Consider the following 25934-nt stretch of genomic DNA (forward strand, 5'->3'; position numbering starts at 1 on the left):
CCCACTAATTTTTGTATTTTTAGTAGAGACAGGGTTTTGCCATGTTGGCCTGGCTGGTCTCGAACTCCTGGCCTCAGGCTATCCACCAACCTTGGCCTCCCACAGTGCTGGGATTACAGGTGTCAGCCACGGCCCGGCCGGCATGAATTTTCAAACAGAACAAAGTTATATTCCTTTGGTAGGTGCAAGAGGAGGAAAATTTCTGTGGCAAGACTATTTATTACTCTGATCAAAAATGCTGCTAGCAAATAGGATCTAAGCGGACTATTACTGAAATGGATAGGAAACTGCCAAGGAATCTGTATCTATATGTGAAAAAAGGAAAAGAGTGAAAATAAAACTGAGATTCTTTTTTGGAAACAAAGCCACCACTTGCCATCAAAACGTTTCTGTTGCTGACCTGCTGACCACTGCACCCTCCCTCACCAAAAAAAAAACCCAAGAAATTATTTAAAAAGAATCCTTCAGAGTTATCAAGCAGATGAGATTCCTTGAAGCGGGAGTCTAAGGAGACACGTAAAGTTACTTCCTCACAATGTCGCTAACTAGTGAAAGGTGAGAAAGAGTTTTCTCAATGGTTGCAACATTTTCAATAAAAATATGTTCACCATTCAACAATGACACCACTGAGTCACTCTATTATTTAACATAAATTTATTTTTTTCAGATGAACGTTAAAAAATATATCAAATTATATTTTCAATTATATTTTATTAAGTGTTCTTCATTTTATGTGGATTTTGCTTATTTTTTGAGTATCTCATTTTTAGTCTTTAATAATTTAGTGTTTGATAAAATATAACAATTATAAATGTTTTTATTGCTGTTTGTAACATGTTTATAATTTATCTGATGTGTAAGGTATTGAATATTTGTGTTCACTAATTTTTTTTTTTTGAGACAGGGTCTCCCACTGTCACCCAGGCTGGAGTGTACCAGCATAATATTGGCTCATGGCAACCTCTGTCTCCCAGGCTCAAGCGATCCTCCCACCTCAGCCTCCCGAGTAGCTGGGAGTGTGTTAGGCATGTTCCACCACGCCCAGCTGATTTTTGTAGTTTTTGTAGAGACGGGTTTTCCCCGTGTTGCCCAGGCTGGTTTTGAACTCCTGGACTTAAGCGATCTGTCCACTTCAACCTCCCAGAGTGCTGGGATAACAGGCATGAGCCACTGCACCCAGCCATTTTCACTAATTTTTAAAATAAATGTCACACTCATAAGAATATCAGTACCAGTGCTACTGCTTTATTATAAATCTAAACAGAGCAGACAACATGACAGCTTTGTTGTTTTGTTCCAGCGCAGCGATCGCCACCCTCGCCTGGCCCCAGCAGCCGACAGCTCATCTATCACAGGATGCTTGTGCCCGCCTATCACAGGATGCCACTTATCACAGGCACCCTGTCTATCACAGGATGCTTCCTGATGATCAAGGTTTGAGGATCAAGGTGTTCGCAGCTTATCTCCTCTGGTCTGGACTGGGCTGATCCAAGTGTGCCTGATCCAAGCAGAGGTTTTGTGGTTACTCATCCACGGAAAGAGGAGGACCCTGCATGGAACACATGGTGTGTGTCCCTTTAACCACCACAGTTGTCCTACCGTGCGGGTAGCATTGATACTATTTTCAGTTGAGGACACTAGGGTTTAAAGAGCTTAGATAATTTCCCCAGATCCCGCAGCTAGTGAGTGTGGGAGCCAATAGCTGAGCCCATGCCAGTCAGACACCAAAGCCTTTCCATTCTGCCTCCCTTCCTGATGCCAGGAGCCACCAGACACTGCACTTTGGCAATAACCAGCTCCGGCGTCTCTAAGAGAGAAGGGTCAGGTGGCTTCGTGCTGTACTGGACCTGGGATAGAATTTCAGAACCAAGTTCAGGGTTGCAAAAAGTGATCCCAACAACGGACCAGGGAGGGCACCATGCAGAGCTGCCCTACCTTCTGTTGCTTGCTCCTAGCTGAATATAAAATGGAGAAGGGTGTTCTCTTCCTTGCTCTTGCCCGCAAGGGCACTTGACCTGCTAAGAGGAGAGAAGAGAATCTCCTTGATGGGAACTTCTATGGAGGCTTTCTCTAAGTTCAAATCCCTGGAAACACCAAAAATTCTGTACAATTTTAATTGCAGATGTTTCATTCATTAAATTCGATAATCAGTACTCCTGTTATTACTATCAATACTACTACTGTTATTACTATCCTGTTATTGCTATCAATAATACTGCTACTGTTATTACTACTACTGGTTAACATTTTCAGAAACCTAACTTGACTCTCCTCAACTGCAGCTTCTTAGCGAACTCATCATCTGTGGAGAAACTGATGAAGCTTTGGGATGGGAGTGTTGATGACGATTTAAAATAAAAGCTTTTTACTGCTTTTTGTGCACAGAACCACAAAGTTCATATTTTAATTGATGCCATAAGTATTTGAAAGAATTATCTTTACTTTTTTTATTTTTTTGTCACCCAGGTTGGAGTGCAGTGGTACGATCTCAGCTCACTGCAAGCTCCGCCTCCTGGATTCACGCCATTCTCCTACCTCAGCCTCCCAAGTAGCTGGGACTACGGGTGCCGCCACCATGCCTGGCTAATTTTTTTTGTATTTTTAATAGAGACGGGGTCTCACCATGTTAGTGAGGATGGTCTCCATCTTCTGACCTCGTGACCCACCCTCCTTGGCCTCTCAAAGTGCTGGGATTACAGGCGTGAGCCACCGCGCCCGGCCAAATTATTACTATTTTTAGTTAAGGTTGTATATTCTAACTATAATCCACTAGGTACTTATTAATAATATCAACTTGCATCAGGACATTTTGTATGCTATTTGTCTCAAATTGATTTTTAAATAAAATTCCTAGATTTTCAAATTCAGCACACATCCTATCAGATTATTCTGTTTGCCTTTGCTTTTGACTTCAAATAAAAGTTACTCCCTGCTAAATTGGATGGGTAAAAACGTCTGAGTAATAATTGACTAAGCAATCGTGACAACAGCAGTGAGCTCTGCAATGACGCACTCAAGCTTACCAGCACAAGTGTATCTGTAAGTGCATATTTTGAACTAGCCCAGCATTTGTTCCTGAGTCACGAACAAGTTGTGCAGTGACATTTATTCCTGGCTTTCACTCTTGTCTATAATCTTGGGAGACCAAGATAAAGAGACCAAGATTTTACAGATGAAGTAAAAATCCTTTGGGAGTAGATTAAAACAATTGTATGCACCCAAAGTATTGTAAAACACTTAGAGTCAAATCTCTCACAGGTAAAGGCAAATCCAAGGGGCTGTCACATCTGGTATGTCACTGAAAGCCTGAAATAAATTATATCAGCCTTTCTTAGCCCAAGGGTTGATTTTAATTCAAAACAATTCAGACTCATACTAGATTACAATAAAATGCAAATAGCCACCAGGCCTTGTACATTCTAAGTATTCTAGCTAAAGACTAAAAATGAAGAGTTGGCCAGGCGCGGTGGCTCATGCCTGTAATCTCAGCACTTTGGGAGGCTGAGGTGGGTGGATGACCTGAGGTCAGGAGTCAGAGACCAGCCTGGCCAACATAGCAAAACCCCGTCTCTACTGAAAAAAAAAAAAAAAAAGCAAAAAAATTAGCCAGGCATGGTGGCAGGCGCCTGTAATCCGAGCTAGTTGGGAGGTTGAGGCAGGAGAATCTCTTGAACCCAGGAGGCAGAGGTTGCAGAGAGCCGAGATCGCACCACTGCACTCCAGCCTGGGCCACAGAGTGAGACTCTATCCTAAAAGTAAAATAAATAGATCAATAAATAAATAAACGCAGAGTCCCACCAAGCCTTGCAGGCCACATTCAATCCACGTTTCAGGGAATTAAGCACTAAAAAGTCAGAAACACATTTAGGTTTGGGTGTAAGTTCTATGTGTTGGAAAATGTTACACTGTTTTATTGAAGTTTTTAAAAATTGAAACCATAAAATTAAGGAATACGACTTTGCTGAATTCTTAAGAAACTGAGGACTTTATTTTTTCAATTTTCTGAGGCATGCAGTTTATTCAAAATAACCATTCTATTCCCCATGCAAGTTTAAAGAAACTGGACTATTTAAACCGTCAACCATTCCTAAGGAGCTATTTTTTAAAAATAGACTTTAATAGCAAACACTGGAAACAATTTAAAAGTACATCAGTAAAGAAAATGTTAAAATATAGAAAGACCTCAGAGGTACATTACTCAGAAAAAAAGAAAAGTTGTAGAATACTATGCCCAGTACCATCCCATTAATTTTAAAAAGAATCCTGTATATGCGTATGCTTGCACACTCCAAACTGAAACAGTGGCAACATGGGAGAGAAGAGGAGGTTTGGGCAGAAAGTGGATGTGTTCATGTAAGATTTTGAAGTTAAACATTAACAAGCAAAACAAGACTAATAACAAACAAGAAACAAACAAAAAGTGCACGAGGATTCTGAACTAATCACAGCATGTATTCGGTTACCACGGCAAAGTCCCGCCGCCTGGGTGGCCTAAACAGCAGGGTTTTATTTTCTCACAGTTCTGGAGGCTGGAAGTCCAGCACGAAGGTGTTGGCAGGTGTGGCTTCTTCTGCCACCTCTCTCCTTGGCGTGCGGAAGGCCGTCTTCCCCCTTCCTCACACGGCCTTTCCTCTGTGCATGTGTAGCCCTGGGTTCTCTTTTTCCCCAGTGTGTCCTTATCCCCTTTTCTTATAAAGACGCAATTGGCAGGGCACGATGTCTCATGCCTGTAATCCCAGCACTTTGAGAGTCTGAGGCGGGTGGATCACGAGGTCAAGAGATCGAGACCATCCTGTCCAACATGGTGAAATCCCTTCTCTACTAAAAATACAAAAATTAACTGGGCATGGTGGCACAACCCTGTAGTCCCCTCTACTTGGGAAGCTGAGGCAGGAGGATCACTTGAACCCGGGAGGTGGAGGTTGCAGCAAGCCAAGATTGTGCCACCACACTCCAGCCTGGCAACAGAGTGAGAATTCACCTCAAAAAAAAAAAAAAAAAAAGACACCATCATATTCCATTAGGACCCACCCTATATTTTAACTTAAAAGACCCTGTCTCCATTAGGACCCACACTATATTTTAACTTAAAAGACCCTGTCTCCAAAAATGGTTACATTTTGAGGGACTAGGGGATGGACTTCAGCATGGGAATCTCAGGAGCACAATTCGGCCCCTAACGCAGTGTTTCTGTTTCTGGTTCTAACCTGTTTGTGCTTCACAGTGTATTGGTTTTAACAACAACTACGCAGTTTTGCACTCTAGGTGGGCACATGACTTTGAAAATGTATTCTCAGAAACTAAGTCTTAGATACAAAAATCCCCTGCAGCTTCACTAGGATACAATGTGAAGGTGGTGCCTCTCAAGCTAGTACTCAAACGCCGCTTCTCTGAGCCTCTCCTTCACGCTCGCATGGAGCTTCATTCATAGTTCCATCGCCCTGCCTCAGCCGTGTCCTGGGTGTCTCCTCTGTCTCTCAACATCCACGTGGGTTTGCCACATAGTGGTTATTACGGGTTGAATTATGTCCTCCCAAAAGTCATATGTTGAAGAAGTCCTACCCCCAGGACCTCAGAATGTGACCTTATTTGGAAATAGGGTCGTTGCTGATGTAGTTGGTTAAAATGAGGTTATGCTGGAATAGGATGGGCCCTAATCCAAGATGACTGATGTCCTTATAAAAAAAGAGGAGATTTGGACTCAGACACACCCAGGGAGAATGCCACGTGAACATGAAATCGGAGACTGGGGTGATGTGTCTGCAAGCCGAGGAAAGCCAAGATGGCCAGCCAGCCACCAGGCAGTGGAGAGAGGCCTGGAGTCCCTCTTGGCCCTCAGAGAAACCAGTCCTACAGACACCTGGGGCTCAGTCTTCTCGCCTCCAGTACTGGGAGATGGTAAATGTCTGTGTTTCAGTCACCCAATTGGAGGTACTTTGTTACGACAGTCCTAGCAAACAAATACAGTAAGTATCAATAAAGAGTGAGGACGGGTGCGGTGGCTCAAGCCTGTAATCCCAGCACTCTGGGAGGCCAAGGCGGTGGATCACTTAAGGTCAAGGGTTTGAGACCAGCCTGGCCAACATGGTAAAACCCCATCTCTACTAAAAATACAGAGGTTAGCCAAGTGTGGTGGCCGGCACCTGTGATCCCAGCTGCTGAGGAGGCTGAGACAGAAGAACTGCTTGAACCCAGAAAGCAGAAGCTGCAGTGAGCCGAGATCACACCACTGCACTCCAGCCTGGGCAACAGAGCAAGACTCTGCCTTAATCAATCAATCAATCAATCAATCAAAGAGTGAAAAGAGGCACCGTTAACAGCTACACTCAGACCGTAGGCATCACTGGGACATATGGCTCCCCTTCCTATAAATCATTGCTGAATTTGATTCTCTTTAGTTTCTTGTCCTTTTTTGCTGTCTCTCCTCCCGATAAGAATGTGTAGGACCTTGGGTGACAGGAATAAGGTCTATTTCTTCACTGCAGAATGTCTCATTCTACCTCCAATGAATCAAATGTTTTCTTGAGTGCTACTCACATCGTCATTTGCTTAAAGTAATGAGGAACAGTGAGAAGAGTTCAGATCAGAAGCAGCGAGCTTTGCATCGACGCATCCAGCTTACCAGCACAAGCCTATCTGTAGGTGGGTGCAGAGTTCGAACTGGCTCAGCATTTGTTCCTGAGTCAAGCACAAGCTGTGCAATAACGTTCGTTTCTGGCTTTCACTCTTGTCTATGATCTTGGAGACAGTTCTTAAATATTTACAGCTACAGTTCTTACTTTTTACTTGGGAGCTCGTCTTGGGGATCCCCATAGCAGTTCTGGGGAACTGAGACCAGGGGCCAAATTTGCATTTGTGGCTCATGCGCCTACCCCATCTGGCAAGGCTAAGTTCTACCTGTTCCATTGCTTCAAATCCGGGCATTCATTCTTGCAGCTGTGGGTCAGACAACACAAAGCCCCAATTTTAATGTTTGTTTTCCTGTTTGGTGTGGATACCCTATCTGTCTCTGCAATGCACTCATGAACACATAAGCCAAAAATAGCTACGGTGGGTCATAGGTCAAAGCAATTCATGAAGATAAACTTTCTGAGAAATTTGCTCTGAAAATCTTTTGCAATTATGGGATCAGTATAATTATGTCTGATGGTTTCTACCACTCAGGAACTGTTTAATCTCCATCCCTTGGGAAGTGGGGTCAAGATGATGTGGGTTCAGGTTGTAGGAGGTAGGTGTCCAGGAGTAGGGGCAATATGTGGAGTGGCAATTACTAGAAAAAACAAAAACCCCAAGGCAGTCCCAGGCCAGGGTCAGAATCAAGCAGTAGGGCCAGGCCTCCCAGCCGTGTGAATCTGGGCCAAGGCTGTATGTGTGTATGTGTGTGCGTGTGTGAGTAAGAGAAGGCACCAATGCACTGAAGAGAACAAAGCAGATAGAAATAGGATAAAAATCTGGAGTTATTCCTGACCCCAAATTAGGCCACTTAAGTGCTGCGTTTGTTAAAGTAGCATCCATGGCTTCCGAGATGCATATGTAAGATGCATGAAGAAATGAGGGGCATTTTCCAGCTGGTTATCTTTTACGTCATCGCTTGATCAAAGGCAATTCTAGCACTTTGGGAGGCAGGGACGGGAGGATCACTTGAGCCTAGGAGTTTGAGACCAGCCTGGGCTACATAGTGAGATTGCATCTCTACTGAAAATAAAAAAATTAGCTGGGCATGGTGCACACGCCTTTAGTCCCAGCTACTCAGGAAGCTGAGGTGGGAGAATCGCTTGACCCCAGGAGTGCGCGGCTGCAGTGAGCCACGATTGGACCACTCTACTCCAGCCTGGGTAGCAGAGACCCCATTTCTGAAAAACAAAAATAATACTTTAAAAATAAGGATAGGCCGGGCGTGGTGGCTCACAACTGTAATCCCAGCACTTTGGGAGGCCGAGGTGGGAGGATCATGAGGTCAGGAGATCGAGACCATCCAGGCTAACACGGTGAAACCCTGTCTCTATTAAAAATACAAAAAAATTAGCCAGGTGTGGTGGTGGGCGCCTGTAGTCCCAGCTACTTGGGAGGCTGAGGCAGGAGAATGGCGTGAACCCAGGAGACGGAGCTTGCAGTGAGCCGAGATCATGCCACTGCATTCCAGCTTGGGCGAACAAGGGAGATTCCGTCTTAAAAATAATAATAATAAAAATTTAAAAAATAAGGATAACATTGGCCAGATGCAGTGCCTCATGTCTGTAATCCCAGCACTTTGGGAGGCTGAGGCTGGCGGATCACCTGAGGTCAGGAGTTCGAGACCAGCCTGGCCAACATGGTGAAACCCCGTCTCTACTAAAAATACAAAAAAATTAGCTGGGCGTGGTGGCAGGTGCCTGTAATCCCAACTACTTGGGAGTCTGAGGCAGGAGAATCACTTGAGCCCAGGAGGCGGAGTTCGCAGTGAGCCGAGATCGTGCCCCTGCACTCCAGCCTGGGCAATGAGAGCGAAACTCTGTCTCCAAAAAAATAAATAAACAAATAAAGATAACACTGCCATCAAGTTCTATGAAGGCCTTGCATGGTATGATTGAAATAATGTGATGTAGGGATGTAGCTCTTGGATAAAGAGTAGACTAAGAATCGTTGGATAAATGGGCATATACACTAGCCTGGTAAGCGGCAGACCTGCCTCGACAGGCTTCTGGTGTGCTCCCTCCTGCTACTCCGTCCACCAGATGACAGTGACAGCCTCTGCAGTGGTGTGGAAATCAGCACGTTCTCTTTCTCACTCTGAAGGAAAAGGCTGGGAATGATCTCACCCCAAGACCTCATTGTTCTGCCAAGTCAATCACCCCCGAGGCTCCAAAGCGTTTGCTCCTTGGTGCTGACTTTCGTGGAGCCTCTAATGAGGCCCAGCACGGCCTAGCGTTGTGTCCTCCAGGCCTCGTCGTCTGCCTTTCTTGGAACGTGGACTGAGAGCTTGTTTTGGATGGTCACCAATCAGGCCTTCGCTATGGCCAGGAGGTCTCAGTAGACAAGCCGGGTAATTGAACATATGCAAGTTGTTTATTTTGTCCATAAAGCAGTGACCACACTCGGAGGAGAAATTGCCTTGTTAAAAAAAATACTCTGTTCCTCATCACTCGATGCCTGGCTCTGCCAGCTGCAGGGACTTTCCAGCAATTAAAATAAACAATTCCACATGGGCACAGTCAACCTTGCAGAAAAAAGGTGTCAGGAAATAAAGATGTCACAGAATTTGAAATAAAATGTGTTTAAGAGCAGCCTGGCTCTCTTGAATTGGAAAGTGGCTTTTCTTGGAGCTGTAAGAGTCTTAACGACTTTAGAACTGGAAGAGAATGGAGTGTCCATGTGGTCCAGCCTCCATGTTTGACAGCGAAGGAAACTAAGAGCTGGTTTTTCCAGTACTGCAATTGGGCTGTGGAAGAGCTGAGACTATAAACCTGCGCCTGACTCTCAGGGCTGTGCCTTCCTGTCTTTTGGAGATGATCAGTAGGGACAAGAGCCGTCAAAGAAGGCTCCAGGAGACAGCTCTGGCTGTAGATCTGGAATTAGAGGGCCCAGTGGAGATCACTACAGGGCAGGGGACAAATGAGAATGAGAATGAAGGCCCAGGGGCAGGAGTGAACAGGATATATTCCTGGAACCAGAGAGGAGACTAGCCTGGTAAGTTGTGGGGGAAAGTAAGGATTAAAGTTGGATAGTAGAATACATTGGTTAGTCAGAGGCAGCAATCGCAGGAACCAGGTGCCAGGCTAGACAGTTAAAGCAGAAAGGACTTAGCAGTATATGCTACTTGGACAATGGAAAGAAGAAACAAAGCCTCTAGTCTCTAGGTTAAGCTTCCAAGAATGACTATTTTTTCCTTTCTTTCTTTCCCTCCCTCCCTCCCTCCCTCCCTCCCTCCCTCCCTCCCTCCCTCCCTCCCTCCCTCCCTCCCTCCCTCCCTTCCTTCCTTCCTTCCTTCCTTCCTTCCTTCCTTCCTTCCTTCCTTCCTTCCTTCCTTCCTTCCTTCCTTCCTTCCTTTCCTTCCCTCCCTCCCTCCCTCCCTCTCTCTCTCTGTTTCTTTGTTTCTTTCTTTCTTGATGGAGTTTCGCTCTTGTTGTCCAGGCTGGAGTGCAATGGTGTGGTCTCAGCTCACTGCAACTTCTGCCTCCTGGTTTCAAGTGATTCTCTTGTCTCAGTGTCCCAAGGAGCTAGGATTACAGGCATGTGCCACCAGTCCAGCTAACTTTTTGTATTTTTAGTAGACACAGGGTTTCACCATGTTGGCCAGACTGGTCTCCAATTCTTGACCTCAGGCGATCTGCCAGCCTTGGCCTCCCTAAGTGCTGGGATTACAGGTGTGAGCCACTGCACCTGGCCAACCAAGAATGACTCTTAACCACACTGTAGAAGTGGCCACCAAGAGAGCAGAGAGGGCTCTGCCATGACCTGGCAGCTGCCACATTAAGAAGCTGCCTCCAGACCAGGAAGCCACTACCTCCAAACCAGACCCCCCTGCCCTTGTCGCAACCCACGCTGGCAAAATGGATGCTTCACCCCCAGTTCTCTTCCACATACCTCAGCTTTGAATCAGATCTCACCAAGTGCATCTGACAGTCGGAATCTCCTCACAGCTGGGATTCTAACTGCGGTAGAGTCAGAAAAATGTAATTTTTAGCTCTCAATTTGGGCGGCTTATGAAAGGAATGCTGGAAGGGTTTGGGATGGATGCTGAACAAGCCACTCCACAGTATTCACTGCACATGGAGAGCTTGGAGCCACAGGACAGGGACCTGTGATCGGGAGCCTGGGCTTGCGTCGTCACAAGTAAGGAGTTGCTGATAATTTCTTGGTTAGAAGAGAGTCATGAAGAAAGTGATTTTGAAATGATTTCTCTAAAGATATTATGCAGGCTTGACTTGTCAACAGGAATTCTCGGATAAGGAGGAATGTATAGGAGGTGATTGCATCATATGCGTAAGAGATAATGAAGCCTTGGAACAGGCTGACGAGAGTAGAGAGGAAGAGGATAATAACTAATAGCAAATTGGGAAGATTTGGTGATTAATGAAATGAGAAATAAAATGAACCATAAACTCCACGAGCAGAGACTATGCCACTTGTCCTTGAACTGCGAGTATCTCTGCCAGTGCTTGGCATGTGATACGTGCCCAGTGAATGACTAGGAAATGAATGAAAGGGAAAAGTCAAAGATGGCGAGTGATCACCGAAAGGAACGTTTTAAAATAACTATTGAAAACACGGAGAGTCAATAGACTTTGCTATTTTCCCCTCTTTGGGACCACCAGCCTGAGAAGTAAACAGAGCACTTTACAAAGAGTCAAAGAGTCAAGGGGGAGACTGGGGATACTGAGGGGCAGAGGAATGGGAGAAATGGGAAAAGTGAAGCACAGAACTGACTCCCCAGCAGAAAGGAGGGTTCCAGGACTACGCCTAAATCGGAAGAACCATCTGAAGCCCCATGTGGGAATGTTGACACCTGCCATTCCCACACCACCCCTGCAGCCAGGCAGAGTGATCCCAGGTTCCACACAGCAACACAGCAGCAAAGAGCAGGGTGCAGCTTCTCCAACAGGCTGCACATGGCCACAGTCAAGCTTTCTGCCCTTTCCTTCTATTCCCCCACTCCATTGCCTCAAACTCCAGAACACTGTAATTAGACAACTAACGTGTAGATTATTAAAAAATCAAAGGACTAGACATAGCTAAAAATTCAAGCACACTGGCACAGAAGAAAGGTTTCCAGTAATCTCAGTGTATGCAAACGAAGACAACAGAGATGTTAAAACGGAAAGGAGAATGGATATGGTACAGAAAAGAAGAGAAACCAACATAAGAACAATCGTGTGTTCCTGAAGCAGAGGATTGAAAAGGGGTGGAGAAGGTTTACTCAAAGATATCTACATGGGCTCTCCCAGGCAGGATTGACACTGCAAATTAAAAGCACACCCCATGTTCTTGGAGATTTTGATACTCCAGGAGGTTCTGTGCCAAAAAATCTCCAGGCATCCAGAAAAACACAAATCAACTGCAACAGAAATCAACTACAACAGAAACATATTAGACCAGCCTGAGAATTCTTCATAGCAATCAAAGCCGTAAGACAATGGAGTAACGTCAACAGAGTTCCAGGAAGTGTGACCTGAGACTATCTAACCTGTCAAGGTGCCCTTCAAATGGAAAGGGAACAGGCAGACATCTCCACACAATGTCATGAATCTTCTCGAAAAAACATTTACCATAAAACGTTGGGAGTTTGAGACCAGCCTGGCCAACATGGCAGAACCCCGTCTCTACTAAAAATACAAAAATTAGCTGGGTGTGGTGGCACGGACCTGTAATTCCGGCTACTCGGGAGGCTGAGACATGAGAATTGCTTGAACCCAGGAGGTGGAGGTTGCAGGAGCCAAGATCGTGCCACTGTCCTCCAGCCTGGGTGACAGAGCGAGACTCTGTCTCAAAAACAAAACAAACAAACAAACAAAAAAACAAGCAAAAAAAAGTTACCAACTTTAGGTGAATCATGATTTAAAAACAAAAATGACAAGGAGTAGGAAAGCCCTGATAAAAGACTGACAAGTAAGTGAAACTCGTTTAAATATTGAATTAAAACTGAACAATTAGGAGAATACTAATTAAAGAGCACAGTGCAAGTGATGGAAACCTGGAACTTTTTTTTTTTTTTTTGAGACGGAGTTTCACTCTTGTCACCCAGGCTGGAGTACTGTGGCGCGATCTCGGATCACTGCAACCTCCAACTCCCGGGCTCGAGAGATTCTCCTGCCTCAGCCTCCCAAGTAGCTGGGATTACAGGCGTCCACCACCACGCCTGGCTAGTTTTTGTATTTTTAGTAGAGACGGGGTTTCACCATGTTGGCCAGGCTGGTCTCAAACTCCTGACCTCGGGTGATTCACCTGCCTCGGCCTCCCAAAGTGCTGAGATTACAAGTGTGAGCCACTGCACCCGGCATGGAACATTTTGAGATAATCATGTAACCTACAAAATACGGAGGGGGTTAGGTGGAAGAAGTATTAATATTTTCGTCTTTCATAGCAGGGAGTCAGTATTTTCTGAAATTGATATGTAATGTGTAATACAAACAATAATGCCAGTGTCTTCTCTTCTGCGTCCCTCATAATTACTCTTTTCTTAATCCTAGACAGATTTTTAAGAAATCATCCTGTAGTGGTGAAGATATTTTTATGTGACAGTCAGTGTGTCCTTTGGTTTCACTTCAGTTTCTTATGTTAAATTTAACTAAAATTAAATACCTAAAAATTGTAAATGGCCGCAATTACATGATCCCAAGTTTTTAAATGTGAATTTGTTTATTAACCATTTCAACTATCTGTATGAAAGAAAAATATTCCGTTAATATTCTTACTTAAGAGTGATGGGCCGAGTGCAGTGGCTCACGCCTGTAATCCCAGCGCTATGGGAGGCCGAGGTGGGAGGCTTACTTGAGGCCAGAAGTTGGAGACCAACCTGGGCAACATAGGGAGACCCTGTCTCCTCAAAAAAAAAAAAAAGAGTGAAGGGCTTGGGGTAATGTGAAACATTTTCATCTCTTCATGTTTAGGACTGTTTAAATTCCTTATAGTAAGCATTTTTTAAACAAAAATTTATAATTTCTTGCAATATAAAGACTGAAGGGAAATATGCCAAGGTGACAACCAGAGTTCATTCCATGTGATGTGAATGTGGATGATACCTGTGCAACTGTCTTTGAAAAAAGTCCAAACCTCAAAGTCATTGGCAGGGCTTCCAAGGTTCCTCAGTCACATTCTTTGCTTACTTTTCCAGCCTCCCCTTTCTCAATTCCTTTGTAGAGATGGGGTCTCTCTATGTTGCCCAGGCTGGTCCCAAACTGCTGGGCTCAAACAACCCTCCTGCCTTGGCCTCCCAAAGTGCTGGAATTATAGGCATGAGCCACCTCACCCAGCCCCATTTTAACCAGTTTTAAGTGTGTAATTCAAAAGTGTTAAGTACATTCACAATGTTATGCATCCATCACCACTTTCAATTCCCAGAACGTTCTCACCGTTCCAAACTGAAACTCTATACTCAACAAACAACAACGCCCCACTCTTAGCCCCAGGCGGCCACCATTCTACTTTCTGTCTCTGTGAATGTACCTGTTCTTGGGACTGCACATGAGCGGGATCATGCAGTATTTGTCCCTCTATGACTGGCTTATTTTATTTAGCATAGTGTTTTCTATGTTCACGCATTTTATAGCACGTGTCAGAATGTCCTTCCTAGTTAAGGCTGACTAATATTCCATTGTACATGCTACATTTTAAATATCCATTTGCATTTTGTGTATAATGCTACATTTTGTATATCCATTTGCATCTTGTGTATGCTGCATTTTGTATGTCCTTTGATGAACATCTGGGTCATTTCCACCCTTTGGCTGTTGTGAGAATGCTGCTATAATCACTGACGCACAAGTCCTACTCGTTTGTAAGGATTCCTGCTGAATATCATCTTCTGAAAGCCATTCCTGGTTTCCTTATTTGGGGCTGGGTACCTACCCATTGTGTTCTTGTGATGTCTTGTGTATACACCATCTTATTTGTTAGGTTATCCTGCAATTGCTGGTTTGTAAGTTCTGCTTGCCATCTTCCCCACTAGACTATGGGCTTCTTGAGAGTAGAGATCACTTCATTTGACTCGGAATCCTTACTAGCTCACCTAATGCTTAGAACACAGGCGACAGTCAATACTATAGCAGAAAGGGTTTCACTGTCCAGGTTTGCAACACATTCTAGTAATATAGCTGGACCTCTGATGTTAGAGGATAAGAATCCCACAGGACAGGTATGGTGGCTCACACCTGCAATCCCAGCACTTTGGGAGGTTAAGGCAGAGTTCAAGATCAGCCTGGGAAACATAGACACTCTGTCTGTACAAAATTTTTTTTAAAAAATTAGCCAGATGTGGTGGAGCATGCCTGTGATCCCAGCTACTTGGGAGGCTGAGGTGGGAGGATTGTTGGAGCCTGGGAGATTGAGACTGCAGTGAGCCAGGATTGCATCACTGCACTGCAGCCTGGGTGACAGAGCAAAATCCTGTCTCAAAAGAAAAATAAGAATACCTCAGACAAAGCCAGAAAACCAAATAAACAGGAAGAGTGAGGCAAGGGTTCCAAAGATGTCCTATTTTGGGGAGCTATTATGGCAGGAGCCCCCACCCACGTTGCTGAATGTTTTACCTTTCATGAGAGTTCTCAGTTGCACAGTGTGTTAGTGAGGTTCTCCAGAGAAGCAAAACCAACAGGATGTATACATAGAGAAACAGGGATTTATTACAAAGCATTGGCTCCCACAATTACGGAGGCTGGCAAGCACTAAGCTCCGCAGGGGAAATTGGCCAGCTGGAGCCCCGGGAGAGCCAGCAGTGCACTTCCAAATACTGGCAGGCTTGAGACCCAGACTAACATTTCAGTTCAAGTCCAAAGGCAAGAAAAAGCCAACGTCAGGCAGGAAGAATCCTCTCTTAAACTGTGGAGAATCAGTCCTTTTGTTCTAGTCTAGCCTTCCACTGATGGGACGAGGCCCACCCGCATGGAAGGGACAATCCGTTCTACTCAGTCCGCTGATTTCAACACTAACTGCATCCACGACACCCTCACAGAAACACCCATATGTTTGACCAAACATCTGGGCACCCTGTGGCCTAGTCAAGTCAAACATAAAATTGACCATCACACATAGCTTCTCAAGTCACGCACATGCCTTTTTCGGATCCAACGTGAGGATAAAGCAGAAAGTCACATTAAGAGGGTGTGAACCCCGAAAAGCTGAGACAGGTCTCAGTCAATTTAGAAAGTTTATTTTGCCAAGGTTGAGGACGCATGCCCGTAACACAGTCTCAGGAGGCCCTGATGACATGTGGCCAAGGTGGTCAGAGCTCAGTTTGGTTTTCTACATTTTAGGGAGACATGAGACATCAATCAGCATATGTAAGATGAACATTGGTTCCGTCTGGAAAGGCAGGACAACTTGAGTAGGAGAAGGGCATCCATTTGACTCTTATCTGCCTATTTGTCTCTTATCTGCCAGGTCATAGGCAGATAAGAGACAAATGGATGCATTCTTTTGAGTTTCTGATTAGCCACTCCAAAAAAGGCAATTAGATATGTGTTTATCTCAGTGAGCAGAAGGTGACTTTGAATAGAATGGGAAACAAATTTGCCCTAAGCAGTTTCCAGCTTGACTCTTCCCTTTAGCTCAGTGGTTTTGGGACCCCAAGATATTTTCCTTTCACAAGGGAAACTAGCCTATGTCCCAGGAGGTGGACGGAGCTGCCTTTGAAAGCATGGGTCCAATGAGTCTACACTCATTGCTGTGGGCACAGGCCACCAGTAGACTTAGGGGCTGAGGATGAATGAGCACAGCTGACTAGGAAAACACCTTTAAAGCAGGAAACTGGCCCGGTGCGGTGGCTCATACCTGTAATCCCAACACTTTGGGAGGCCGAGGTGGGTGGATCACCTGAGGTCAGGAGTTTGAGACCAGCCTGGACAACATGATGAAACCCCGTTTCTACTAAAAATACAACAATTAGCCAGGTGTGGTGGCGTGCGCCTATAGTCCCATTACTCGGGAGGCTGAGGCAGGAGAATTGCTTGAGCCCGGGAGGTGGAGGTTGCAGTCAGTTGAGATCGCACCACTGCACTCCAGCTGGGTGACAGAGCAAGACTTCATCTCAAAAAAAAAAAAAAAGAAAAGAAAAGAAATAAAAATAGGAAACAAAGTGCCCCAAGCCATGATTACTGCGTTGAAATCTTACTTTGAGAAAACTATATTCTAAAGTTGAGTACGCAAAACTGGAGAAAAATGAGGATAAAGTAAGGCCATGGAATACAAGAAACCCAGCCTACTGTACGAAGCCTGGTTTATATACATTTTCTTTCCACAATATTTCCCTAGTCTTGGCATGTAAGCTTTGTCCAAGCCTCTATCCAGCAGGGAATCTTGGCTTAGACAATATACTAAGGGATGGTCACATTTTCGTTACAACAGGAAAGTGGTTCTTTGGAGAAACTGATGATGTAAGGAGGTCTTTATAATTAAGCACAAGTCCCAAGACCATCCTGACTTGTCAAGGAAAAACACACTAGAAAGGAGATGGCAGGGAAGGGACGGGCTGCCAAGAGATGAAAATAGGAATGTGTATAGGCAGGAAAATAACACTGACAAAGGGAAGAAAGGCAGGAACCAGCAGAGAAATTAAGGAGGGATGGAATCAGATTTGGAAACGTGCTTGGACGTAAACTAATTCATCCTTACGTCCAATACATGACTCTTCTCTCTCCTACCTACTAGGCAGGGCATTTTTGCTTTCTGACAGCATCTACTTGAACACCTCCTGCGATGGAAGCTCACTATCAAAAATAACTCCTTTCCTTTTTGCACGGTGCTGAGCCAAACTGAATCAAACTTTGTCTACCTGCAAATTCTGCCCATTAGCTCTGTTCTGACCACTGCAGCAACTCTCAATAGGTATGACGCCTTTTGACACAGCGGCCCTTCAAGTAACTTCAGTTTCTTCTCTCTGGCTGGGGGTTAAACATCTCCACTTCCTCTGACAGCACCACCCTGACACCATTTCTAGATCCTACATGATCCTGGTTGGTCATTTGTGAACACACTTCAGATGTGTCAATAACTTTGAAATGTGGAACCTAGAACTGAACACAACATTCCACGTCATCGATGAAATTGGAGCACAACATTATTGTTCATATCCTGAGACTTACTGTCCTGTTAATAAAGTCTGAGATAGAACTTACTTTTTGGCAGCCCTTCAACAACGTTGGGTCACACGGAGGCTAAAATCAGTTTTAAATTACTGCTCCATCTTCTGATCACATCATAGATTCCAGGAGCTCTCCGATTATTGGATTTTATTTCAACACTAAAAAATGTTGAGAACAACATAGCATTATATTTTTTTAAAAAAGGTTCTAAGGAAGGATATTTTAAAAAGGCAAAAGATTAAAAGAAAATGATATCCAATGGAAAGTCATATCTAATGCAGAGTTTAGGAACTGGTAAATATGTGGGCAAATATAAAAGCATTTTCAAAAGTCATCTTTTTATTTCTTTAAAAGATAACTGGCTGTTTAAAACAATGATTATATGTTCCGAGATCTGTAACATATAAAGGCACAATGTATGGCATGAGAGCACAAAACAGGCGGAGAAGTGGAAGTAATCTTCTCTCAGGTCTTGAATTACTGTGAAGTAGTGTAATGTTATTGAAGGTAGACTGTGAAAACTTCAAATATATATTGTAAGCCCTAGCTATTAAGCCAATCGTAGAGTTAGAATTAAAAATACCGTGATGTAAGCTTCCCATTTATAAATTTAAAAAAAGAAAAATGCTTGATCTAGAAAGAGAACAGATGAGACAATCCTTAGTGTGGCATAACTGGTTTTCACAATGCCAGGACATTAAACTGGTATGTCCATAATTACATTAAATGTAAATAGTAAAAAGGCTGGTGCGGTGGCTCACGCCTGGAATCCCAGAACTTTGGGAGGCTGAGGCAGATGGATTGCTTGAGGCCAGGAGTTCGAGACCAGCCTGGACAACGTGGTGAAACCCATCTCTACTAAAAATACAAAAATTAGCTGGGTGTGGTGGTGCATGTCTGTAGTCTCAGCTACTTGGGAGGCTGAGGCAGGAGAACCACTTCAACCTGGGAGGCGGAGGTTGCAGTGAGTCGAGATCGCACCACTGTGCTCCAGCTTGACACAGCAAGACTGTCTCAAAAAAAAAAAAAAAAAGAAAGAAAGAAAGAAAGGATAAAAGCACTCCAGTTAAAGGGTAGAGATTGAATAGTTCTTATAAAAAAAAAAGTAATAATCTACTATACACAGTATATAAGAAATATACTTTAAACACATAAATGGGTTAAAAATAAAGAATGAAAAAGGATACACTACGTAAGCTGTAGTCATGAGGAAACTGAAGTGGGGATGTTGTAACTGCCCAGTGGGCTCACGTTGCCCGCTGCCTAGACAGCCGATTTATCAAGACAAGGAATTGCAGTAGAGAAAGCGTAATTTATGCAGAGCAGGCTGTGGGGGAGACTGGAGTTTTATTATTATTCAAATCAGTCTCCCTGAAAACTCAGGGATCAGAGATTTTAAGGATAATTCGGTGGGTAGGGCCAGTGGGTTGGGAGTGCGGATTGGTTGGTTTGGGGATGAAATCATAGGGAGTCCAAGCTGTCCTTTTGCACTGAGTCAGTTCCTGGATGGGGGCCACTGGACTGGTTGGCACCTCCAGGCTGGGGACACCCAGTTGTCAGAAATGCAAAAACCTGAAAAAACATCTCAACAGACCAATCTTAGGTTCACAATGGTGATGTTACCTTCAAGAGGAAGTTGCAATCTTATGACCTCTGGAAGTTGCAATCTTATGACCTCTGGAATAATGGCGGGCAATATTGAGAATTCCAGCCCCTCTCATCCTTAACTTCGTGGCTGGTGACCTTTTATTTGTTTTGCAAGAACAGTTTCACTTTTGGTCAGGGCTATTATCTAAACCCTAAACTAAGTTCCTTCCCAAGGCTCGTTCGGCCTATACCCAGGAATGGGCAAGGACAGTTTAGAGGTTAGAAGCAAGATGGAGTTGGTTAGGTCTGATGTCTTTCACGGTCATAATTTCCTTAGTTATAATTTTGCAAAGGCAGTTTCAATGTTAGTATCAGGAAAAAAATAGAATTTAGGAAAAGTAATATTGAAATAAGAGACGGGGCTCAGACACTGGACCAAATTGAGGACTAGCTAAAACAGGGACAGGGCAGAAGCACCTTTCCATCATGCCTACCAGTGTGCCTGTCAGTTTACCATTGCCATGGCAACACCCAGAACTTACCACCCCTTTCCATGACAATGACTCAGCAAGCAGAAAGTTACAGCCCTTTATTAAACATGTCTGCATAATCCGCCCCATCATTTGCATATAATTAAAAATAAATAGAAATATGACTGCAAAACTGCCTCTAAACTACTACCCTGGACACAATGACTATGAGGCATCCCTCCCTCCCTCCCTGCCTCCCTGCCCTGCTCTGCAAGGAGCAGTCCCCTTTGCTGCTACCATGCACTGCTGCTTCAATAAAAGTTGCTGTCTGATACCACTAGCTCACCATTCAGTTTTTTCCTGGACAAAGCCAAAAACCCTCCCTGACTAAGCCTCAGTTTTGGGGCTCGCCTGCCCTGCATCATCATCAGAAATGAAGATAAACGTAATGATAAAAGGAACAAAGAGGCCAGGCGTAGTGGCTCATGCCTGTAATCCCAGCACTTTGGGAGGCTGAGGCAGGTGGATCACTTGAGGTTGGGAGTTCGAGACCAGTCTGACAAACATGGAGAAACCTGTCTCTTCTAAAAATACAAAATTAGCCAGGCGTGGTGGCGCATGCATGTAACCCCAGCTACTTGGGAGGCTGAGGCAGAAGAATCGCCTGAACCCGGGAGGTGGAGGTTTCAGTGAGCCGAGATCGCGCCACTGCATTCCAGCTTGGGCAACAAGAGTGAAACTCCGTCTCAAAAAAAAAAAAAAAAAAGGAACAAAGAGATACTGCAATCCTAATTGTGTATGCGCCTAATTACACAGCTTCAAATGCATGAAGCAAAAGCTGACAAAATAGAGAGTTAGACAAATCCAGATTTACAGTTCTCTCAGTAATAGATAGAAAAAGCAGACAGAAAATCAGTAAGACCTGAACAACACTATCAACAAGTTTGACCTAATTGAGATTTATAGAAAACAACATTCAATAATAGCAGCATTCACTTTTATCCCGAATATATATCCTATTATAGGGCACATGAAATTTTTACTGGAATAGACCCTGTGCTGGGCCATGAAGCAAATTTCAATACACTTAATTAAAATTATACAGAGAATGTTTTTCAGTCTATAGTGGAATTAATTTGAAAATTGATAATTAAAAGATATCTTAAAATTCCTACTTGGGGCTGGGCACGGTGGCTCATGCCTGTAATCCCAGCACTTTGGGAGCCCGAGGTGGGTGGATCACGAGGTCAGGAGATCGAGACCATCCTGGCTAACATGGTGAAACTCCATCTGTACTAAAAATACAAAAAAAAAAAAAAAAAAAATTAGCCTGGCATGGTGGCGGGCGCCTGTAGTCCTAGCTACTTGGGATGCTGAGGCAGGAGAATGGCATGATCCTGGGAAGCGGAGCTTGCAGTGAGCCGAGATCGCGCCACTGCCCTCCAGCCTGGGCAACAGAGTGAGACTCCGTCTCAAAAAAAAAAAAAAAAAGAAAAACAAAACAAAATTCCTACTTGGAAAGAAAACACATATTGATAAATAAGCCATGAATAGAAATCACAAGGGAAATTAGAATTTTTTTTAACTGATTGAAAATGAGAACACAATATAGCCAAGTTTGTGGGATGCAGCCTAAGCAGCACACAAAAGGAAAAAAATTAATCTAAGCTTTCTACCTCAAGAAGCTAGAAAAAGTGAGAGCACACTAACAATAGAAACAGAAAATAAAATAACAGTGGAGATCAATGAAATAGAAAATAGGTAAGTAATCCAAATCAAAAAACACTGAAAATAAAATGCTGTTTCTTTGAGAGCAATAAAGTATATAAGCCACTAGCTACACTGAAATAAAAAGAAAGAAAAGACAAAAATTACCTGTATCGGGAATGAAAAAAGATGATATTGTTACAGATGCTATGGCATTTAAAGTATAAAAAGTAAAGATTATTAACAATTGTATGTCAATCCATTTGATACTTGGATGAAAATGGCATGCCTATAAAATGGAGTATTATAGACCTATAAGCAAATGCGTTTTCAAAGATTTAACATTCTGGGAATACGCTTGTGATACGTAAAGATGAAAATCACATACAAACTCTGTATACAGTACTCTTTTATTTTAATGTATACATATTCATAAAGAGGACTAGTGGAAATTTGCCGAGATATTAAGGGCTGATTTTGGATAGTGGGATTTTCTTCCCCTCATACTTTTCTGTAATCATGGGATTACAGTCCTAAAATGGAAAAATATCAATTTTAAAAACAGAAAAAAATTATAAGGCGTATTTTTAAGAATAGTCTTTGCCTGAGAAAATGAACCTTCAATGTTCAAAGAATAAATGGGACTTCTCTGGGCCTGTTTTATCATCTGTAAAATGGGCCTATGTTATGACCACAGAACAGTGCTTGTCACTAAGTAAACAGTCAATAAATGACAGCCTTAAAATACAGAACACCCCAGGACTGCAAAGGAGGCAGTGCCCTCAGGCGAGTCAGGGGTCAGAGCAAGAAAGTGAAGGGAACTTTCAGAGAGGTCGAAGGCATATGGCAAGTTTCCAATGGAGCCTGACCTCCAGAGGCCAGTACAGGGTTTCTGGAATGGGGGAGGGTGTGTGACAGAAAGTGGGAATAGAAAAGGGGATGTCCTGGGCTGGTAGAGACTCCAGTAAGGACACTGAGAGGGGATGTGGCTGTCTGAGGTTCCTTCTGGTCTCAGAGCACATGATGATGGCGAGGTTGTGAGAGAGTGCCTAGGGCTTGCCCTCCACTTCTGACAATGAAACTGGGAGAGGAACAGGTTACTCAGAGTGCACAAGTTCTTTCAGAACTCGGAAATGTAACCGAAATATAACTTTAGCTGGGTCTGGTGACTTGAACCAAGGTAGCGGGGCACCTGGTTCCTGTCGTTGTCACCTCGGTTGGTTTCCAGTGCCACATTAACTGTCCTCATTCCCAGCTTTAGCGTGTGCTCCCTTCTAGGGATCTGCTCCAAGCCATAGGTGTTCAGATTTAACGTGGTTGGTATGAGGCCCAGGCATCGATATTAAAAAGTAAAAAAAATGATAACTCCCTGAGTGATTCTAATGCACAGCCACACTTGAGAAATATGGGGTGTATCCCTGCTGGTTTTTGTGTGACCATAACAAACATGTAGCTTTTATTATTTTTCTGTCAATTCTAGCTCATCCCAGGCCTTTCCAACATTATTCACAGAAGTGTTTGGCACTTATTATATTCATCCTTGATTTATATATCCAAACTCCCACTTTCTGTTCATGTTTTTTAAAATTATGAGATTGGAGAGCTGACTCGTAGCCACAATGGTCTCTTTTGATGCCTCTTTTCCCTTCATCAGAATAATCTGTGACTACACAGCAGATACTTATTTTTCAGAGATCTGAATACATAGAAGCATCTTCGTATTTTCTCTCATCTTTTTGTAAGCTAATTTCATAAGGTTTGGAGTAGATGTTGATGCCTAACACTCTCTTCTATGTATATGATGCTTTGAACTGGAAGAAGGAAAAAGCTCCAACAGATTACTTCCCAAGAAGCCCAGAGCATCGGGCTCCACACTGAGCAAAGTCAGCAGCTCTTCTAATGTATAGACTCAATGGTATTCCTATCAAACTACCAATGACATTCTTCACAGAACAGAAAAAAAACTATTTTAAAACCCATATGGAACCAAAAAAAGAGCCCCAATAGCCAAGGCAATCCTAAGCAAAAAGAACAATGCTGGAGACATCAGAGGCATCATGCCACCTGACTTTGAACTATACTACAGGGCTACAGTAACCAAAACAGCATGGTACTGGCACAAAAACAGGCACACAGACTGATGGAACAGAATAGAGAGCCCAGAAATAAGGCTGCACTCTATGGCCATCTGATCTCCAAGAAACCTGGCAAAAACAAGCATGGGGAAAGGACTCCCTATTCAATAAATGGTGCTGGGATAACTGGCTAGCCATATGCAGAAAACTGAAGCTGGACCCCTTCCTTACACCAGAAAAAAATCAACTCAAGACGGAATAAAGACTTAAATATAAAACCCCAAACTATAAAAATCCTGGAAGATAACCTTGGCAATGCCATCCTGGACATAGCAATGGACAAAGATTTCATAACGAAGACACCAAAATCAATCACAACAAAAGCAAAAATTGACAAATGGGATTTAATCAAACTTAAGAGCCTCTGCAGGCAAAAGAAACTATCAACAGAGTGACAGACGACCTACAGAATGGGAGAAAAATTTTGTAAACTATGCATCTGACAAAGGTCTCATATCTAGCATCTATCAGGAACTTAAACAAATGTACAAGTATAAAATAAACAATCCCATTAAAAAATGGGCAAAAAACATGAACACTTTTCACAAGAGTACACGTGGCCAAGAAGCGTATAAAAAAAGCTCATCACTGATCATTAGAGAAATGCAAATCAAAACCACAATGAGATACCATTTCACAACAGTCAGAATGGCTATTATTAAAAGTCAAAAATTGGCTGGGTGTGGTGGCTCTTGCCTGTAATCCCAGCACTTTGGAGGGCTGAGGCTGGTGGATTGCTTGAGCACGAGAGTTTGAGACCAGCCTGGGCAACATGGAGAAACCTCATCCCTACAAATATAAAATATCAGCCAGGCACAAGCTTGTAGCCCCAGCTACTCACGAGGCTAAGGTGGGAGGATCGCTTAAGCCCAGGAGGCAGAGGTTGCAGCGAGCCAAGCTCACACCACTGCACTCCAGCCTGGGCCAGAGTGAGACCCTGTCTCAAAAATAATAAAAGGTAACTAAATAAAAGTCAAAAAATAACACATTCTGGAGAGGTTGTGTAGAAGGGGACACTTATACACTGTTGGTGGGAGTGTAAATTAGTTGAATCATTGTGGAAAACAAAACAGTGTGGCGTTTCCTCAAACACCTAAAAACAGAAATACTATTCGACCTAGCAATCCCATTACTGGGTATATACCCAAAGGAAAATAAATCGTTCTATCCTAAAGATGCATGCATGTGTTCACTGCAGCGCTCTTCCCAACAGAAAAGACATGGAATCAACCTAAATGCCCATCAGTGGTAGACTGGATAAAGAAAATGTACATAGGCACCATGGGATACTGTGCAGCCATGAAAAACGAATGAGATCATGTCTTTTGCCGGGACAGGGATGAAGCTGGAGGTAATTATCCTTAGGAACCTAATGCAGGAACAGGAAAATACTGCATGTTCGTACTTATAAGCAGGAGTTAAAAGATAAGAACACATGGACACATGGAGGGGAACAACAGACAATGGGGCCTACCAGAGGGTAGAAGGTGGGAGGGGGAGGATCAGGAAAAATAACTAATGGGTACTAGACTTAATACCTGGGTGATGAAATTATCTGTATGACAAACCCCTGTGACACGAGTTTACCTACATAACAAACCTGCACATGTATGCCTGAACTTAAAAGCTAAAAAAGAATCAGCAGCTCTGCAAGGGCAGGTGTTTTCCTTTCTCCTCTACAGCTTCAATATGCTGGCTTTGCCCTCAGGCTAGATCCCTTCCAGGTCCAAATGTGGCTATAGCAGTTTCAATCATCACATTCAGGCAAAATAATGTCCACAGGCAAAAAGTCTCCGGCAAGGTCTCCTTGGGAGTGAAGGAACTTTCCCCAGAAACACCCTCAGCAGAGTTCCCTCACATCTCCTTTGCCAGGATGGAGTCCCACGACCACTTCTAAAGCAATTACACCCAAGGTAACAGGGCTGGGATAACGTCCTACTTCCCTAAGCCACGAGGAGGGGGAAAGCAAAGTTACTCCTCAATATCCCAGCCAGGAAGCAGCAGGGATGCTGGAGAAGCAATCACCAGTGTCTTAGTTTCATCATTACTAACATTTGAGTGCACACCTATGTTCACTACAGGCTCCTAACATTTCCCCTAGAGTAATTCTTTCCCACTGGGTCAAAATGAATCCCAGAGCAGCAGTTTTGTTACTTCTGGTAACCTAATGGGATGGCATTATCAGCAAGTCAAGAGTTAATCGGACTCTTAGCAAATAAGATATCCAGGAAGGTCTTTTATAGCCCAACTACTGCATCCCT

The 25934-nt window shown here is 43.6% G+C and overlaps 1 long non-coding RNA gene across 1 annotated transcript in view; it reads right to left on the reverse strand.

Annotated features, from left to right (window-relative positions):
• LOC141408959 (uncharacterized) overlaps positions 1–21128 on the reverse strand; it is a 35051-nt gene extending 13923 nt beyond the window's left edge. The window contains exons 1-2 of the long non-coding RNA XR_012426785.1: positions 21007–21128; positions 17808–17932 (exon numbers count right to left, since the gene is read on the reverse strand). This is a non-coding gene — a long non-coding RNA (uncharacterized lncRNA). The remainder of the gene's footprint in view (positions 1–17807; positions 17933–21006) is intronic.
• Positions 21129–25934: the final 4806 nt, after the last annotated feature.

Source organism: Macaca fascicularis, chromosome 17, assembly GCF_037993035.2.
Source record: "Macaca fascicularis isolate 582-1 chromosome 17, T2T-MFA8v1.1".
Taxonomy (NCBI): Eukaryota; Metazoa; Chordata; class Mammalia; order Primates; family Cercopithecidae; genus Macaca; species Macaca fascicularis.